Consider the following 22,296-nt stretch of genomic DNA (forward strand, 5'->3'; position numbering starts at 1 on the left):
ACGATTGGTGCATTACTGTGGTCTGTATCGTGTTTACAAATTATAATGGACAGCCGGACAGACGGACGGACACACATGTCTAAATGGACTCAGGTGGATCTACGACCAATATTTCGCGGCGTTACAAACTTTTGGGGAATAATATGGACAATTTTTAGTAGGAAGAATTGGTACCAAATGACAAAATGGGTATAAAATTTTCAGAAGACCGCAAATCTTGTTATCTCAGTTCCTTCGCCATAGTGTCGGAAATAAGTATTTCCACGTGTTACAAATGGGATGAAAGAAATAATTGGGTTAAAAAAATGGGTTATATTGGTGGTAGCGAATCTCCGCCCGAAATCAAAAATATCAATTTACATCAAAGAAACCAACGTGCAAAATGTAAAATAACGAATCATACCCCATACATGTTTTCCTTCTGATTTCCAGATACCTATATTCTCTACTGGAGGATATCGCAACCTTAGTCATTATACTTGTTGAATATAGAGGATTTACAACCGTTCTTCATTTCACCAAATGTTGCAGTGTATTAGCACAGATTCCCCTATACCCTATTCTTACCAATGATTCCCACTATCTGATAACTGTAAAAAAAGTTCCATAAGTGAATTACCACGAAGAAAAAACTCGGTAGCATCTTTGATAATAAATAGTATGGTAAGCCATAAATTTGTACCAAGTTTTAGTAGACTTTCAACAGTTCTCTTCTATTTGCTATTCTCTCCATTTATAAAAATATGGCTTTCTTTTTCATCTTCCAACACCCCAATGGCTAAACTGCTCAATTTGTTCGCTGTGGCGGCAGGAAGCGAAGCTAGAAACAGTTGAAGGAGACAAAACTGTTAAACCACATGATATATGGGCTGTGTGTCCGAGGGCTGTTGATTCTAATGTTTCAACTCCCACACACTTGGTTATGGACACACCAACACATATACATCCATTTATATACATATACATCCATTTGTAGTGTGTGGTGACATTCGATGGACGATGGAAGTGAATAAAATGTCAGTGACTGCAATAAAAATTGATTCGCTTTTCCACTTTTATTTTATTTTCATGCCGCACACACCAACATACACATATGAAAGTCTCTCTTCTAATACTCTCCACACTGATGATAGGTGGCCACAAAACTTTTATTGTGGAGTATGTTTGACTTTAAAACAAACTCCAGTGAAGAAAATTTCCGAAGGGAATAACCGATTTGAATTGTGCTGCAAGGAAAAATGTTACAACAAATCAAGAAAAATGTCATTGCAGAAAAAACAACAAATAGAGGAACGCCATGTAAAGAGAAAAAGAAACTGATATTAAAATTTCATATGAAATCTGCATCTGTTTTCAAGTGGAACATTTCAAAATGTCTTCATATTGTGGGAGCATAGTTAGAGCTGTCGCATACTATTTTCTCTCCATCAAATGTTGATGTCTCATATGTACGTGTATGTGCGTATGATGTTTATATATGAAGACATCTCCATGACATTTAAAGTAGTCGCGTTTTCCAACAACATGAGTTAGTAGCTATGGGAGTGTGGGTTCGGTTATATGGAAATGTCAACTTTTTGAAATTATCATTTGGCAAAGTTTGCAATTCTTAAGGAGGAATGCAAATATCCAAAGAATTGTTTCTTTTTTCTGTTTTATCATTTCTTCGTTTTCTGTAACTGATGATCGATTTATGGCTTGGGATGTTATTATGTTGGAATATGAAGTTATGGTTATTTATTTGTTCAAAATGAAGTTATTGTGAAGTGCATAAAATAACTGTTTTATGGAGTCCGATAGTTTGCATGAGATATAGTATTATGGAGTTTTGATCTATTAATGGATGGCTAAAAGATTGAAGATCTCAAGGAAATAGTTCAAGTGCTTTCTTTAATAGATATGAAAGCATTTGCCGAAATGTTCTTACCTTCCGTCAGGGCATAGCCATATTATTTGCAAAATTAGACTAAAAATGGAGTTGGACATTAAAGTGGGGGCTATGTCAAAACACGGAGCTACAGAAAATTGTATGCAAAGAGGATTTGTATCCACAAAATTTGCGGAGTGCATGGAAATGAACCATGGAAATGCCGAAAAAGTGACGGGCCAACAATACAACTTTGGGAATATGTCAAATCCCTCAGAAAATGGCTAAAGAAATCACTGAAATTTATTTAAAAGAAATGCCGGTACCCACAAAGAACCATGCTTGGCCCACGCTTAAACGAAAATCAATATTGATAGTTTTTGGCACCAAGATTTCATACCCAATGAGAATTTAAAATCTAAATTATGGAAATTTTAACAATTTCATGACAATGTTCCTTCGAGGGAAATTTAAGGAATTTAAATATGTGATTTTTATCTATAAGTGAACCGACTAACATTAAACCATACACATGCATTTCTGCACATGCTAAATTTCATTTCATTCGGGCAGATTCAGAGTCGTGTGCGTATAATGGCATAAATTTGTGTAAATCGATTTATAGTAAACTCGATACAAGTTATCCGGTATGCCGCACTGGCCAAAATTTAATCTCAATCAGACACCCGTTCGAAATATATTTTTAAGTTATGTCTGCATTTGAACCAATTTAAAAGTAACAAGCGCAATAACGTTATTCTAGTCTCAAATTGATACGTTTTGCAAAATTTCGTGTCAATCGGACAAACATTAGTAAATGGTGCACCATTTACCAAAATCGAGCGAACATATATATGTGGGAGCTTTATCTAAATCTGAACCGATTTCCACGAAACTTTCAAGAGATTAATTTATATTAACTTCAGTACATTGTACAAAATTGTATGTCAGTCGGACAAACTTTGCGTCTTTTGTCCACAATTTAAATAAAATCGAATGAAATAATATATGAGAGCTATATCTAAATCTGAACCGATTTTCACAAAACTTAGCACACATCATTCTATACTTAAACTTAACACACATCATTCTGTACTTAATTCAGTACGCTATGCCAAATTTCGTGCAAATCGAAAGATATATAGGGACTTTTGTACACCATTTACATTAAATAGGACGAAAATATATATGGGAACTATATCTAACTCTGAACCGATTTTCACGAAACTTCACACATCATTCAACACTTAATTCAGTACGCTATGCCAAATTTCCTGTCATTCGACCTAAACATGACTCTTTGGTGCACAATTCACTAAAAATCAAACGAAAATATATAGGGGAGCTATATCTAACTCTGGACCGATTTTCACAAAACTTGACACACATCATTCTAGACTCAATTCAGTACGCTATGCCAAATTTCGTGCAAATCGAATGATATATATGGACTTCGGTGCACCATTTACATAAAATCGGACGAAAATATATATGGGAGCTATATCTAAATCTGAACCGATTTTTACGAAACTCAGCACACATCTATCTAGGCTCAATTCAGTACGCTATGCCAAATTTCGTGCAAATCGTAAAATATATAGGGACTTTGGTGCACCATTTACATAAAATCGGACGAAAATATGTATGGGAGCTATATTTAAATCTGAACCGATTTTCACCAATTTCACTAGTTCGTCCTTGAGCCAAATAAATGAGCTGTACCAAATTTTATCCTATTCGGAATATAAATGCGGCCTGTACTTTGCTTACAATATAACATCAACAGACGGACTGCCGAACATGCATAAATGGACTCAGAAGGTGATTCTATGCATATTCTCAAAAGAAACCATGGATCTATCTAGTTTCCTTTTGCCTGTTACAAACTTATGCAAAAAGATATAATGCCCTGTACCACAGTGTACCGTAAATGAATGAGATGGCTACCTTAGAAAGTGGACCAAAATTAATAATTTTTGACTAGAATTTTTGTATTTGATCGGCATTTGTAATAATAACTCTTATGTTTATATACGGTAGGAAAGTTCTGGGCAGAAAACATATCAAGGCGTCGGTTGACACTCGGTTCTGAAACTCAATTTATTTGAAAAAAATCATATGAATTTTATGTACGACTTTTTTACACCCTCCAACATAGTATGGAGAATATATAAATTATGTTTTTGGCTTGTAACTCATCGAAATAATAATTTCCGACCCTAGAAAGTATATATATATATAGTGAATTGAGATAGACTATCGAAATTTTGCATAGAGGCAGGTCAAGGTCGATGATGAGTTATATAGTTCCACGTTTAGGCATAGTCCCCTATAAGGGTAACCATAATTTTTGATATTTTGGGGTTCTTGAGCGCGATTTTCAACGGAAATTTGGTACATTGGCTACCTAAACTCTCCGCTAAAAAATATAAATATTGGTCCACTTTTGGTGGACCTGGTTTGCTATAACAATACCCCCAAATTTTCGGTATTTGGTGTTCCGAATTCGCTGTAATTTGGTAATTTGTAATCGTATTTGGTAACAACAAATACGATTATAACAGTATTTATATTCAAATTGTATGACGATTTAAGCATGTCCGCCCGTTGTTGTAATCACGTTGTCTGCAGGTCTACGTTTAGGCATACTCCTCATATAAGGGTAACCCCCAATTTTCGATATTTTGGCGCGATTTTCAACCGAATTCGATGAAATTTGGTACAATGAATTCTTATTGGGTACTTTTTCGCTTTTTCTGGTAGCCCCCATATAAGAGTACCCCCAACCGAACTCGCTGAAATTTGCTATATTTGCTTATTGGGTATAAAATTTCTCTACTAAACATTATAAAAGTTTGGTACATTTTTTCTGGTAGGCCCCCGGACTCGCTGAAATTTGTTACATAGCGTTTTCTTGGGTACCAAATTCCTCCACTAACAATTAAAAATATAGGTATTGCAGTAAATACCATTGTCGGTGTATGACACGTTTTGGTATGTTCATTATATATTTTCCATTATTCCAAAGTTCCTAATAATAATATCCCACCCATCTTTGTCTACATCGGAAGTTCTAACAACAACGTCATTCGCACTAGAAAAGTTCCACGTGGGGTTGGAACTGTAATTTCAAGTAGCTCTCAGTATACATATGGTGGCGCGTATCCAAAATTCGACCCGGCCGAACTCAACGCTTTTGTTAATTACACTGTGCGACACGAAAATTTTTCAATGGTTCTAATGTACCAAATATGTTTAGTTGGAGTCCCTGGACCACGAAAATACCTTTGGTTTTTCTGGGTCACTTCGAAAATTTATTTTATAACGGTAAATATAGAGAAAAACGTGGTTTCATGGATTTTCAATTTAAAACTCGAATAACTTATTTACTTTTTAACAGATTTATATTATTCTTTTTTTTCTTTCGAAGAAAGAAACAAGATATATACTTGGTAAATCGGTTGAGGATTGGCTGAGTTACAGCGGTTGAAATGTGAAAAAATACGTATAAAATGACAAAATTTACCTTTCTTCGGGCTGTACGATGAAATTATGATATCAAGCCATATAAGTTTTATTCTATTACGGGGAAGAAAATTAAATTAGCTTTCGAAAATGATAAAAATCAAAAAAATCGGTTAAAAAATGGATGACTTATACACATTCTTGTATTGATTCTATGCATATTCTCTAAAGGAAATATGGGTCTGTATCTTTTCCTGTTATAAACCGTTATGTTTGCAACAGCAAAAGGAAACGAGATAGACCCATAGTTCCTTTTGAGAATATGCATAGAATCAATACAAAAATGTGTATAAGTCATACATTTTTTAATCGATTTTTTTGATTTTTATCATTTTCGAAAGCTAATTTAATTTTCTTCCCCGTAATAGAATAAAACTTATATGGCTTGATATCATAATTTCATCGTACAGCCCGAAGAAAGGTAAATTTTGTCATTTTATACGTATTTTTTCACATTTCAACCGCTGTAACTCAGCCAATCCTCAACCGATTTACCAAGTATATATCTTGTTTGAGAGGAAAAATTGTACTCTTCGAAAGAAAAAAAAGATTAATAAAAATCTGTTAAAAAGTAAATAAGTTATTTGAGTTTTAAATTGAAAATCCATGAAACCACGTTTTTCTCTATATTTACCGTTATAAAATAAATTTTCGAAGTGACCCAGAAAAACCAAAGGTATTTTCGTGGTCCAGAGACTCCAAATAAACAGAATTGGTACATTAGAACCCCTGAAAAAAAATTTTTGTTATTGTGTAGCACAGTGTTATTATTTTTTCACTTTCATTATAACCATCTGTTCTATCTGTATTTGGAAAAAAATATTACGATGTGCAAATTTTGGATGAAATTGGTTACAACCTTCGAGAGTTATCCTGCGCATCAACTAGCCCGCCAGGCAGACGGGCATTTTTAAATCGACTCCAAATTTTTGTAAGATGTAAAACTAATATCTCCACAAGTGATATAAACCCATTATTTCGATGAGCACCTTTTTGCCGCAGCAAATGTATTTACCCTCATTAGGCATTAGTCTGAACAATCGACATCAATTTCAATTATACCCAGGTTCTGAAGCAGAGCAATATTAGTCACTGCGAATTTATTATTATTGTATGATTATCAAGAAAACCTCCCTCATACGCCTACCAATCCGATGTTAATACTTTATTCGCTGTCTTTATTTTTAAAACCTAGTGGCTTGCTTTTACCCTCATTACATAATATCGCATCTTATACGATTTCAATTTACCTTCTCTTCTGCATTCAAGATGTCATATTCTTGTCTTCTCATTTCTGGCATTCCTATAAATATTTGAGTGTAATTGCTTTTAAATTGACTATAATTCATTGTTGGGTAGTAAATGAATATTCTTCGCCTTCTTCCTGCCAGGTTATTAATTAAATTGATCCATATGCAAAAATATGTAGGTTTCCAAAAGTATCTGTCACACAAGGCAGAGACACCATGTGAAATGTCAAAACCTTTGCCCAAGTGCTTGTCACATACATGCCAATATTAATATAATTTTACATGTTCTGTCTGGTAGACATTCAGTGTGATACTTTTTGTCATTCCAACATTCGGTAAGTTTTCATATTTACACAGTTGAGAGTGTGGGTGTGTGTTGGTATAAATGAATCGTGTTGGTATAAATAAATTGCTGGTAAGATATCCGTGAAAGAGTGGGTAATAAGTATGGGAATTTTAAATGGTATGCAAGTTGCGGGGCCACTTATTTTGGACCAACATCTTGGTAAAATATATTCGTGTAGCATAGGTATCTGTATTACTTTATGATTATAGGATTTAACTTTTTAAATATTCTAAATTCAGCAATTATTAACCACCACATAATAAATTTCAATAAAAAGTGGAACAGTTATAAGACATATTTTTAGATCCTATTTAAAAAAGTTTGAAATACGAAATTCTAGGCTAAATTACGTCGCGTGCTCCTTTAATATGAATTGGAACAAATTTGTCAATATATGTTCGTTATGACTTCGAGGACAATTATAAACAGATCAATTTTTGTCTTTGCCGCCAATCTCCGCCCTTTTTCAATCATGGGCACTTTTTGAGTTTTAATTCTGTATTATGTTCACAATCAAAAACTACAACCCACTTTACTGTTGAAAAATAATAATAACGTGTTTTATCTGTATGACACTTGGCTCCTCATTTTCTCTGACATTGTCTCCCATTTTGTAATTAAATTTTACAAGCAGTTTGGAAGCAGGCATGATTTAATCTGGTAATGCCATGACAAAAATATTGCATTATTGATTTAAATGACCTGTAACAAAAAGGTGAAACAGTGAATGTTAAATTTAACCAGTGAGCGGAGCAGTATAGTCGGACGGGGCCGACAATACGATACCCTACACAACTACCACGGAACTCTAACTTTCTGCCGACGTTTATTCTGAGCGTGGGCAATATTTCGTGATAGTTGCGATTAAAGATCGACAGCACTTCTTCCTTGCACTAACATATTTTCCGAATATTCCCAATACTGATTCCCTTCACCGTGGATTGTGTTGTGATGTTCGGATTATAATTGTGGCATATAGATCGTCTCGAAAAAACATAAAAAATTAAGTTTTCGGTCCACTTAATCCCAAAATTTTTATCTGATCTTCACCAAAAATTATAGCCGATAGCCCTGACCATACCTGGATCCCTATTTGAAAATTTCAAAGCGATCAGCGCTGTATTTCCGCCCCTCAAGTGTGGTAATGGGTTACTAAATAATATCTCAGTACGTAAGAACCTGTAAATATTTAAGTGTAACTCCCACATCTGAGTACATACGACCATATAATTTGTATCAATTTAAAGGTCAACCATTCGTCTTGGATATTCTATCAACTTCTGGGGTCTTTGTTATTCAGGGGTAAATAGTATACAAATTTTGTAATTTTTCACACAAAAGTCAGGGTCCATTTGACTCGCCAAATATTGACCGATATTTATCAAAACAAGCATGCTTATTCTAGGGCCCGATCCCCTTCTCCATGCAAAAATTCACGGTGTTTGGGTCATAACTGCGGCTTGTGGAGCGACCAGAAAAACCGACAAAAATAAAGTTTTTGGTCCATTTCATCCCCTAAATATTAACCGATCTTTTCCAAAAACAATAGGGGTCTTCATTGGCCAGAACCCATCCTACATCCTTTGGTGAAGATTGGTCCATAACTGTGGCCTGTATCGTTTTTACAAATTATAATGGACAGACGGACGGACGGACGAACACACATGTCTAGATCGACTCAGCTAGTCGAGATATGACGATCGGAATACTTAAAGGTGGGTCTAGGATCAATATTTCGCGGCGTTACAAACTTTTGGGGCTACACAAAGCTATAATACCTTGACAACATTGTTGTGTAGGGTATAAAAATCATTTTAATACCTAGTAAATAGCCCCATAAGTTGAGAAAACTGACGGATGTTTAATTGTGGAGTCAAATTAAGTCGTTAAACACCTTTGTATTTTTTTTTTAATTTGTAGAAAAATTGTAACTTACAGTCAATCGGTAAAAATAAAACATGGGCTTTACAACTGTTGAACCAAATTCCACAGCTCATTTATTAGTCCCAAGGACGAACACTATTGAAATTTGTAAAAATTGATTCAGATTTGGATTTAGTTCGTCCGATTTTAGGTAAATGGTGCACCAAACTCCCAATGTTTGTTCTATTGAGGCGAAATTTGCATAGCGTACCGAATTGAATGTAAAATGTCGTATGTAAAGTTTTGTTGACATCGATTCATATTTAGATTTAATTCTGAATGGGTCTAGAGTGACGTGCTTTAACTTTTGTTGAAAAGGGTTTATATATACATATCATAAATATTTCGGTCGATTTCATATATATGGTGCACTAAATAACACAAAGTTTGACCGATTGCAATAACATGTTGCACAGTGGTCGAAATCATTGATTTAGCGGCGCGAAGGTCAAACTATAAAATTGCAAAATTTTGTCATTGCATCGATTACATACCCTTTCGTGACTCAAATTTTGATTTCACTTTTAATTTATTGCCAATATTTATTGAGTTAATCCCTTTTGAATGTAACATTTCTTGCAGCAACAAATTTTAAGAAAAATGTTGACAAATTACATCGTATGTTGTAATTTATCTATCTTGAAATGTTTGTAAAGGTCTAGGAAAGGTTTAGTTGGTGAGAAAAAAGGGAGAACCGCGAAAAATTTACAAAAAATATTATGTTGCATATTTGCATTTCAACGAATTTAGTAAGGAGCTATTTTGATTGCACCATATCGTAGTTGTTATTTTGAGACATGTTGGGCAAAAATTGTTAGCATATCATTCCTTTAAGCCTATATTTGTCAATTATTTAGACATTTTCAAAATATTTTATTTTTTTTTCAATTGGATTGACATTATATAGAAACTATTGTATGTGAGAATATAAAAAAAGAATTGAAAAGTATATCATTGAATTTACACGGGACCATTGTATTCACACACATTTCATAGAATGCACGTAAATTTTTGGGGCAAATGCAAGGATGGAAATCAGAAGACTTTCTTCATGGAGTTAGTGTCCATTCAGGGAATTCTGATTATTTTATTTGAATAGTAATAATAGGTCCATAGGAACATGTTGTTGCTGAAAGTACCAGTTGGTAGGGGAGACTGGGGCACCCTCGGCACTTTTTGTTTACAGCTCTATACCTCATACATATTCAACAGATATAAACTATACTTTATGGCTGATTATTGTCCTCTGATACTTAATTATAAAAAAAAAACAGTAAGGAAAGTTCAAAAGTCGGACGGGCCGACTATATGATACCCTTCACCACTATGGGTTCATGCAAGACATATTAATATCTACAATATCCTGTAGATATAGAAATTTCGCATACATCAGTCGGGAGCTAATTCAGTACTCTGTGCAAAACTTTGCTTCAATTGGACGTTTGGTGAACTATTTACATTAAATCGGACGATACTATATATGGGAGCTATATCTAAATCTGACCCGATTTCAACAAAACTTCGCATTCATCAATCATGACCTAATTTATTACGCTGTGCAAAATTTTGTCTCAATCAGATAAATATTGGCAGTATCTTGCTCCATTTACAAAAAATCGGACCAAACTATACATAGCATATTTAGATATAAATCTGAACCGATTCCAACAAAATTTCTCATACATAAGTCGGGACCTAATTCAGTACTCTGTGCAAAATTTTGGTTTAGTCGGACCACTATACGGACAGACGAAACTATACAAGGGGGCGAATATTAATAACACTGTGCTACAAAATAACAAAAAAAATTTTTTTCAGGGGTTCTAATGTACCAATCCTGTTTGGTTGGAGTCCCTGGATCACGAAAATACCTTTGTGTTTTCTGGGTCACTTCGAAGATTAATTTTATAACGGTAAATATAGAGAAAAACGTGGTTGTTAAATCCCTTTAATAATTCTTATTAAATGTATTTAATATTTTTTTTACTCAAGAGTAATTTAATTCGTTTATAAAATTTTATTGCATTTTTTATTCAAAAATTATTGTAATATAATTGTAATATTATTGTAATTGTTCAATCGTATTATTACACACCAAACGGGAACCGCCCTAATGCCCTTTTTGTTATTCCTCTTTGTGCGATGTACTTGAATTCGCCGCACAAAGAGAATAACACTTATTGTTGTTGTTTACACGCAACAGCAGTTCAACGATCTAACAAGAGGAATGTATGTACACACGCACATACATTTATTTACATCTTCTTTTTCTCTGCCTCTGTCGATCGTTCTGCTGCTGTTCAATGCAAAAAAAATATTGTCCCGCTATCCTGGTTGGTATACCAGAATAATAGAACAATAAAACATTACTATTTGAAACTATTGAAGAAGAAAGACGTTGTTTGATTAAAAAGTTGTTGGTGACGGGAAAGAAGGCAGATAAAAGTGAAAATACCCAACACACTTGTTGAGTGAAAGAATTGCAAAGTGCAAACATTTAATAAATAATATTTAAATAAACGAAAATAATATATCTTGCTCGTTAGCAAATATAAATTGTCTCCTGAAACAAAATTATAGTGGAAATTTGTACAGCCTTACACATTAAGGCAATTTTGTGGAAAAATTAATAAAAGTCCAACGATCGGAGGAAATCAGTGCTGCAGACAAACAACTTGCCCTGTTGTTGGACAAATATATATATGAAGGAAAAGCTTACTCTGAGGAGGATTTTGATTCTTGGGACGAAAATATTGCTGCCTCGAGAGGAAGACTTGGTTGCCCTTTGGACAAACCATATATAGTGAGTGCCCCTTTGGAACAAATCACACTGAACCACGGAGTAAGTACATTTGACATACTCAAGCCGAACCCTTGAGTTAGGAATTTGTTTAATTGCATATTGGACAGATTCCGGGGTTGTCAAAATAGGCAATCCTAAAACAGTGGTTTCATGGATTTTCCATTTGAAACTTGAATAACTTATTTACTTTATAACGGATTTATATTATTTTTTCTTTCGAAGAGTACAATGTTTCCTTTCAAACAAGATATATATTTGGTAAATCGGTTGAGGATTGGCTGAGTTACAGCGGTTGAAATGTGAAAAAATACGCATAAAATGACAAAATTTATTTTTCTTCGGACTGTACGATGAAATTATGATATCAAGTCATATAGGTTTTATAATACTACGGGGAAGAAAATTAAATTAGCTTTCGAAAATGATAAAAATTAAAAAAAGGTTAAAAAATGGATGACTTATACACATTTTTGTATTGATTCTATGCATATTCTCTAAAGGAAATATGTGTCTGTATCGTTTCCTGTTACAAACCGTTATGTTTGTAACAGGCAAAAGGAAACGAGATTTGCTAGATAATAAGAGCTCGAAGTACTAAATTACAGTCAATTTGGGGTACCGTTATATGGGGACTACCAGAAAAACTGGACCTATATTTATAATTTTTAGTGGAGTAATTTGGTACACAATAAGAACCCAATGTACAAAATTTCAGAGAATTCAGTTATAAAACGAGCCCAAGAACCCCAAAATACGGAAAACTGGGGGTACCCTTGTATGGGAGTTATCCGAAAATATGGACCCATATTTATAATTTTTAGTGGAGAGATTTGCTACCCAATAAGAACTCATAGTACCAAATTTCAGCGAATTCAGTAAAAAACGCGCTAAAGAACCTCAAAATACCGAAAATTGGGGGGTACCCTTACATGGGAGCTACGCCTAAACGTGGACCGATTTTCTCCAATTTCAATAGGGTTCGTCCTTGGGCCAATTAAGTGACCCGTGCCAAATTTCATCCAAATCGGATCATAAATGCGACCTGTACTTTGTTAACAATAATACAAATACGGACAGACGGACATGCATAAATCGACTCAGAAAGTGATTCTATGTATATTCTTAAAAGGAACCATGGGTCTATCTCGGTTATTTTTATCTGTTACAAACAAAGACATAATACCCTGTACCACAGTGTGGTGAAGAGTATAACTAGTACCAACAACATATAATAAATTAGTATTAGTTAAACATTGTTACAGTTTTGTAAAATAGTCAAAATTTTGTCTTTATTTAAAATACCAAAAATGGGACGGGACCTGTATGTATCAAAACTTGGACCTAAATAGAGAATTTTCGGAATTTTGATAAGGAAATATTGAAACTAGTGACCAAATTCCCCAAAATACCGAATATTGTAGGTACCGTTATATGGGAGCTATTCCACTAACTTGGACTAATATTGATAATTTTTAGTTGGATTCATGCTACCAAATAAAACAACCAACTGATTAGGTGGAAAACGTGCCCAAATCACGTTTTTCGGAAGCTTGGGCAAATTTTGTTAGGAACATTTTCTACTCAATGATCATCCAAAATATAAAATTAGGCCAAATACCGAATATTAAGGGATGCCGTTATTAGGTGGATACCCGGATACTTGGGCCAATATTGATAATTTGAAAAGAGATATTCTGCTCAACAAGTATCCCTTATATTAAATTACAAGCAATTCTGTTGAATACCGTGCCCAAAATCTTCAAAATACCGAATATTGAGGGCTACCATTATATGGGTTGTACCCCGAAACATGGGTCAATATTGATAGTTTTTGGTACGTGCACTTCCTGCTCAATGAGAATCCAAAATATAAAATTACAACCAATTCGGTTGAAGAAATGTTCTCATATTACAATATACCGTTTTCTGGGGGTTACCCTAAAAAATGAACCAATATTGAACATTTTCAATATCAAATATCCTAGGAGTTGACATTTTAAAGTTCTATCTTAAATAGTGGAGGGTATAAAAAGGAAGTCTTAAAAATTAAATTGGAAAATGTAATTAAATCAGAAAGTCAAACTTATATGTGCTTTTAAATTTATTAAATGTAAATATTTTCACGAATTCAAATATTAATAGACTTATATCCATAAACATAAACATCACATTGATATTCAATACCAAAATATTACCAAATCTAAAATGCCGAAAGTTATACATCAAGCAGTAAGGAAAGTAGTAGAGTCGGACGGGGCCGACTATATGAAACCCTTCACCACTATGGGTATATTAAACAAGACTATTAACATGAAATTGGATGAAATAAAATATGTGATATTTATCTAAATGTGAATCTACCTAGATCTATCCAAAAAGTATGTAAATCGACTTCAAACAAATATAAATAGGTAATCCGTTGGGCTATGTCTGTACTTCTAGAAAAGGCAACTACGTAATCCTATGCTCAATATTGTACGTTGTGCAAAATTTAATGTCAATCTGACTAACATGAGGAGTTTGATGCCCAATTTACTTGAAATCAGGCAAAAATATATATGGAAGCTCTATCCAAATATTAAGCGATTTCAAACAAAATTGTCACAGGTTAGGTTACACTAATTTCAGAACGTTTTGTTCCTATCAGCCTATTGGTTCCTTGGTGCGTCAATTACTTAAAATCAATCTATAATAAAAGGGAGCTATATCTAAATCAGGACCGATTTTCACGAAACAAGGCAGACATCACCATAGGTTCAATTCAGAAAGTTATTCCAAATTTCGTGCAAATCGAAGGATATATAGGGACTTTGGTGCACCATTTACATGAAATTGGACGATACTATATATGGGAGTTATATCTAAATCTGGACCGACTTTCTCTAAACTTGACAGACATCACTCTAGGCTCAATTCAGTATGATATGCCAAATTTCATGCAAATCGCAAGATATATGTGGACTTTGGTGCACCATTTACATGAAATCGAACGAAAATATATATAGGAGTTATATCTAAATCTGGACCGATTTTTTCGAAACTTGGCAGACATCACTCTAGGCTGAATTCAGTACGTTATGCCAAATTTCGTGCAACTCAAAAGATATATAGGGACTTTGGGGCACCATTTACATGAAATCAAACGAAACTATATATGTGAGCTATATCTAAATCTGGACCGATTTTCACGAAACTTGGCAGACATCACTCTAGGCTCAATTCAGTACGTTATGCCAAATTTCGTGCAAATCGCAAGATATATGTGGACTTTGGTGCACCATTTACATGAAATTGAACGAAACTATATATGGAAGCTATATCTAAATCTGGACCGATTTTCTCGAAACTTTAACATATCTGAAGACTGATTTTTTAGAGTTTTTCGAAAGTTTTTAAAAAAAGCAAGTATAAACGATCTTATGTTTGGCCCGACCGAACTTGTAAAAACCCTCCACTTGTCCAAAATCCCAAAACTATAAAATTTGGCACGGAGATGTGTCATATAATTAGAATCCAAAATACCAAATTACAACCAATTCGGTTGAGAAAAATACCCAAAATCACAAAAATACAGAATATTGATGGTACCGTAATATGGGGTCTACCCTGAAATATTAATATGAAATATTAATATGAAATATTAAATGTAAGATTTGGCACCCAATGAAAATACAATAAATCGACATAGAATTTTATTCTAATCAAGAATATATGTGGAGTCTCCTGTGAATATTTCGAGGTGTTGCAAACTTAATGAAAATTTCAGAAATATTAGAGAAACGCATAGTAGTACGGTCCATATAATTTAATGTTTGAAGATTATTTCAATAAAAAATTTTATCCTCTTGATCCAATTTGGCCGTACTCGTTCTAATATTTCGGGGAAAAGTTAAATATCATCTCACGGTTGCGCTCAGCATTCACAATTAAGTTTCCTACCATTTTTGGAAAAGTACGTTCTAATGATGCCACTAGCCATCAACTGCACCAAACTGTGAATATGTCTATATGTACCTTTGGCGATGCTTCTGGATGATCTCCACACCAATATTATCAATTCTGCTTTTTTTGTACAAAAGCTAGGCTTCGTCGCTTAACACAATTGATCGATAAAAAAGGTGAATCTACGGCGGACTTCAAATATTGTGCTTTGTATTTATATTCCTTCCGCAATATTGTCCCTTTTGTTAAGTAACAGATGTCCAATAGGTGCGAACGGCGACGAATCGATAATTAATGGGCATCAATTACATAACAGAACAGGAAATGTGATAGTAAAATTCAATGATATGCAAGAGTTGTTCCTATGTAGAAAGACTATCGCAATGCGATTCTGATTCATATTAACTCTTCATTGCACTCCTTAATTATTCCCTAATTTACTCCTTTGAAGTTAAACTGTTCTTTGTCACGTTACACATTGTTTACTTTTTTGATAGCTATTCAAAAAAAAAATTGTTTAATTCACTTGCCACTACCAGTTCTCATACAATTGCATTTTTTTTGGTTTTTACTTTTTTGATTTAAAGAAAAGGTTAATTAAAACTTTTAATTCCATTTGAATTATTTTCCACACTTCTTCTAGTCACTGGGCTTTTACTGTTCTTTTTCTCTCTCTTTTTTTCGGTGGAAATTTGTACACCTTTTTCATTCCTGGTGTTAAGACGGACACTTGAAATTGTACAAATGACTGAATGTTTTTTTTTTAATTTCTTTCATTTTTGGATTATCGGCCGTTGTACAGGCTGTGTAGTCTTGTGGCTGGCAACGTAAACTCTGTCTGTGTTTAGTTAAAATATTTAGACAGTAAAATAAAAGTTGACTGTTGCTTGAATTGTCCTAAAATGTTTTGGAATGTTTAAAAGTGTTTTGGTTTTTATTTTCATTGCATTTCGTTACAAAATGAAAGAAAGAAGGCTAACATTTCTTAGGAGTGTTACAATAATGGAAGGTAATTTGATTAAAACTGAGTAAAGATGACTTAAACCTATTGTACAAGTTGTGCGGATCTCAAAAATTATTAAAAACTAGCATATACCCGCTACTTCGTTAGCGAATGTGGGTAATATTTAAACATGTATTAACATATTATTTTATTTTCACAGAAAACACACACATTAATATCGACCATAAATTGAATTTGAGTACCATTTAGTAACAAATTTCATGATTCGAGCTCACCCAAATCCACATTATTTCCATAAGTATCCTTCTCAACCATCCAACAAAACTTCCTGCATACCCCGATCCTAATTGCACTAAAAATATTACACAGTAGTACGAATATCCAAAACTTCCTACTTAACCCAAACCTGCAACCCCACAGTGATCCCAAATTAAAGTTTTAGGATTCCAACTCTATCAGTTCACCCACAATTCAAATTGTACTAAATTTAGTACATAGTAGTACCAATTTCCAAAACTTCCTACATACCCCAATCCTACAACTCCACAGTGATCCTACATCAACATTTGAGAATTCCAACTCTATCGCTTCACCCAAAATTTAAATTGTACCAAATTTAGTACACAGTAGTTCCAATTTCCAAAACTTCCTACACACCCCAATCCTACACCTCCACAGTGATCCTAAATCCAAGTTTGAGGATTCCAACTCTATCGGTTCACCCACAATTCAAATTGTACTAATTTAGTACACAGTAGTACCAACTACCAACACTTCCTACATACCCCAATCCTACACCTCCACAGTGATCCTAAATCCAAGTTTGAGGATTCCAACTCTATTGGTTCACCCACAATTCAACTTGTACTAAATTTCGTACACAGTAGTACCAACTTCCAAAACTTCCTACATACCCCAATCCTACACCCCCACACTGATCCTAAATTAAAGGTTTAGAATTCCAACTCTATCGGTTCACCCACAAATCAAATTGCACTAAATTTAGTACACTTAGTACAAATTTCTAAAACTTCCTACATACCCACACCCTACACCCCCACAGTGATCCCAAATAAAAGTTTCAAGATTTCAACTCTATAGGTTCATTCACAATTCAAATTGTACCAAATTTAGTACACATTAGTACAGCTCCACAGTGATCCTGACTCCAAATTTTATGATTCTAGCTTTTTTGGTTAACCTAAAATTCAAATTGTAGCAAATTTAGTACGATTTAGTACTTTTCGTACATATAAGTAACAAATTTCCAAAACTACGCTTATATCCCTATCCTACACTCCGACGGTAAGGTTAATTTCAATTTTCAGGATTCCAGCTCGATTTATATCTCCAAATTAAATTTGTACCAAATATGGTACCATATAGTACATTTCGTACACATGTGTACACGCTTTCAAAACCATCACCTTAACTAGACCCTACGTCTTAACCCTTATTTGCATTTCAAATTTCAAGTTTTTAGCTCAATCCATTAACATGCTATGAAATTGTACTAAATTTAGTACATTTTAGTACTTTTCGCATACTTATAGTTCGAATGTCCAAACCCTTTTGCTGTATCTATTCTATACTCCATCAGTGACCATAATTTAAAATTTAAGAGATCTAACTCTAGCGTTTCACCAAATACAATTGGTATCATATTTAGTACTTTTCGTACCGTTCTAGTACGAAAACCCAGCCTTATCTGCCACCTTTGGACCAAGAGTGACCCTTACCCAAAATTTCAAGATTCAAGCTTCAACCGTTTCGTCTGGGCGTTGATGAATCAGTCAGTCAATCAGAGTTCTAGCTCTACTTGTTCGCCAAATACAAATGGTATCACTTACTTTTCGTACCGTTCTAGTACGAATTTCCAAAAACCCAGCCTTATCTGTCACTTTTGGACCAAGAGTGACCCTCAGCCAAAATTTCAAGATTCTAGCTTCAGCCGTTTCGTCTGGGCGTTGATGAATCAATCAGTCAATCACTTTACTCTCTTATTAGTATAGATTAGTACTTTTCGTACCGTTCTAGTACGAATTTCCAAAAACCCAACCTTATCTGTCACATTTGGACCAAGAGTGACCCTCACCCAAAATTTCAAGATTCTAGCTCCAGCCGTTTTGTCTGGCCGTTGATGAATCGTTAAATCAGTCAGTCAGTCAATCACTTTACCATTGACGAGAAATCGGACGACATTAAATATGTAATTTATATTTAAATATGAAACCACTCCAATCAGTCCTCCATTCTGTAATCTATGCAAAATTTCTTGTCAATCGGACACACTTATGAAATCGGATGTATAAAAACTGTATATAAATTTAAGCCGATATAAAGCCAACTTAAAATAAGTTATTCCGTATATTGAAGCACAAACCGTTGGTTATTTGAAGCACAATTTGCATGAAATCCGACGTAGGAACCAATATATCTGAACCAATTGTGATATTTGCTATTTTAGGTTGAATATGATACGTTGTATAGATCTAGATCTAAATCTGAACAGATTTAAGGGAACCACCCCCCCCCCCCCTTCGATTTTATGTTTTCAAGATTTTTAATGGGCTGGTAAATCAAAACCAATGCTTATTAAGGTTTGTAACTTAACACATATATACTCGAAGATTTAAATTAGAAGAAAAATAATTTACAAAAAATTTTTGTTATTGTTTTATTGTTGTTTTTTGTACTTAAAGAAAAGTCCTTATTTTTGATGGCGGGCATGATAACTCCTCACTGGAACATCGGAATCTGAAAATTCCAACGGTGTTAGAAAGAGTACACGTCTGGCTCTCGTATGAACTAGGATTATTGACTTCGCTCTAAAATTAACAAAATGGTGGACCTTTGAAAAAATATTTTTGGAAAATCGCCGATTTTTTACCAAATCCCAAGTTAAAAAATAAGGAAGATCTTCACCGATTGGCTTTATCCTAGTTCATACGATAGCTATACACTCACAGAGGAACGTGTAAAAATTTGAAATCGATTGGGTTATTAGTTTTTGAGTTATCGTGCCCGCCATTCGCAAAAAAATGTTTAGAGAAAAACGCGTTTAAAGATTGAGAAACCCTTCAGCCGTCACTTGATGCTGACACAATAAATCGGCTATATCTTCAAGAGTTCTTGAGATTTTTATTTGAAATTTTGTAGGGACATTCTTGAATTAGTGTTGATTCGAATTATATCAACAAAATTTTTGACACCGAGAATGGGGGGGGGGGTCCCCTTAAGTAGCTTGACATTACTCTTAGTTCAGTACGCTGTGCATAATTTCGCCTCAATCGGGCAAACCTTGGGATTTATTTTAAAGTGTGTCTACTGTTTGTAGACGTGATCGGATGATGGATGCGAATATTAAATGTTGATGATGATTGTGTATGGTGGGTGTGGAAGGCTATGGATGTTTATAGTGTAACATATAGTGTTACAATTTTAGGTTGGAAGCTGCATACAATTCGTCACTTCTACTGGTATCAGACACAGAGCAATGGAACGAAGATATGTGGGCTGAACTGGACATACAAATCGATTCGATCCCGTCAACTCTCGCTTGATACGCATGTAGGATGGCTGACCATCCTGATCGAAGCCGGGCTAAGGTGGGCAGGGACTACTCAGCTTCGGTGACCGCTGATGGTTGCAAATTAGGGACACGATTTGGTTGCTTGCTGGACTGTGACAGTCGGTCGATGTGAGATTGAATGACTTCCTGAATAGGGCATTATTTTGAGTGGTTTTAAGCGTTCTCCATTGATAGCATAGTTAAGGATAGATCTAGTTACAGCTTTGAGGGTGTAGGTAATGAGTACGTCTTTGCCCCATGTAGTGGCCGAGATGGCTTTGAGCACCTTATTGAGGTTCCAAACATTCGTTTTTAGCTTTGCTGAGAATGTCAGGAGGCTATCAAAGGTGACGCATTGTATTTTAGGATTTTGGACCTTTTAAATGGCCCTGACTCTGATGGGTATATTTATTAACCGCTTAACCTCATTTGTCCACGATGTGAAGATAGTGGGGGTTGAAATTTGCAAGTTTCTACCCTGGATGTGACTATCGAAGATAAGTATGTGTTGATTATGCCTTCGATTTTAGCGACATCTACTCCAGAGACAAGGTAAGAACAATGGTCAGCATATGTGACGAGTTTAATACCATCTGGAGGGCAGGGAAGTTTGAAATATAGAAGTTGAAGAGAAGGTTAAGATGACACCTACATGCGGGACGCCCATTTTTACCTTGAGGTTCTTCGACTTTTTTCCCCTGAACCAAGTTCGACTGAATTTGAAGGTATATTTCGTTGTTGTTATTGTTGTTCTAGCAACGAAATACATGTTGTGGAGTATGGACTGTCTGGTTCTGGCACTCTATCTCTTACTTACTTAGCTGGCTTGTTACAGAACTATTGTTCCATAAGCCGAGCTTAAAAAAGATTTCCAAGCGCGTCGGTCTTGTGCGCAAATCCACAAATTTTCTACTTGGTCTTTTCATCTAATTCGTGGCCTTCCCCTTGTACGGGAACCATCAGCAGGCTCGTTATTATGTGCCTTTTGAGCTGGGACATTCTCATTCATCCGCACAACATGGCCTAGCCACCGTAGTCGCTGCAGCTCAATACGACTGATTATGTCGATGTCGGCATATAAATTGTAGAGCTCGTGGTTCAATCGACGCCGATATTCACCGTCGACGCAGATCAGCCCGTAGATCTTTCGGAGAATTTTTCTCTCAAACACCCCAATCGCTGCCTCATCTGCTTGCGCAAGTACCCATGCTTTTGATCCATATAATAGCACGGGTAGTATCAGCGTCCTCTAAAGTGTGAGTTTGGTCTGGCGAGAGGTGGCCTTTTTTTTAAACTGCTTATTTAGACCATAGTAGCATCTGTTGGTCATCACAATTTTTCTCCGAATTTCAAAACTGAATATAAAGTCTTTAACTACCTCGAAGCTGTAGTTCTCAAGTTCCACAGTTGGTCCGAGTCTACTGGACGTCTTGCGCGTTGATACCATCAGCTTGGTCTCAGCTTTACTACCAGACCCACTTTGGCAGACTCCTTTTCAATTTGTTCAAAGGTGGCTGTTACCGCTCGCAATGTTCGACCCATTATATCGATGTCATCGGCGTAGGCGAGTAACTGATGTTGTTTGGTGTACAGAGTGCCATTTCTGTTCACCTTTGCGTCTCGTATAACCTTTTCCAGTAGGATGTTAAAAAGATCACACGACAAACTGTCACCTTGTCTGAATCCTCGTTCGGTATTGAAGTTATCCTGCATAGCCGTATTAATTTTGCAGCGATGCCGAACGCAGACATGGCTTTAAACACCTCTGAACGGATAGGGCTGTCGAATGCGGCTTTATAGTCGACAAATAGGTGGTATGTGTCGATGTGTTTTTCGTGGGTCTTTTCCAGGATTTGGCGCAGAGTGAAAATCTGGTCAATGGTGGATTTGCCAGGTCTGAAGCCGCATTGGTATGGTCCGATGATGCCATTGACCATTGGCTTCAATCGTTCACACAGCACACTGGATAGCACTTTATATGCGACTTATTCCTCTATAGTTGCCACATAACGTCTTGTCTCCTTTTTTGTGCACGGGACACAGGATGCTGAGGTTCCAATCGTTGAACATGTATGCCAAATTGTACTAATCAGCAGTGGATGGTC

This window comes from Musca vetustissima, unplaced genomic scaffold, assembly GCF_032173495.1.
Source record: "Musca vetustissima isolate MV318-11 ecotype Yass unplaced genomic scaffold, APGP_CSIRO_Mvet_v1 utg97036, whole genome shotgun sequence".
Classification (NCBI taxonomy): Eukaryota; Metazoa; Arthropoda; class Insecta; order Diptera; family Muscidae; genus Musca; species Musca vetustissima.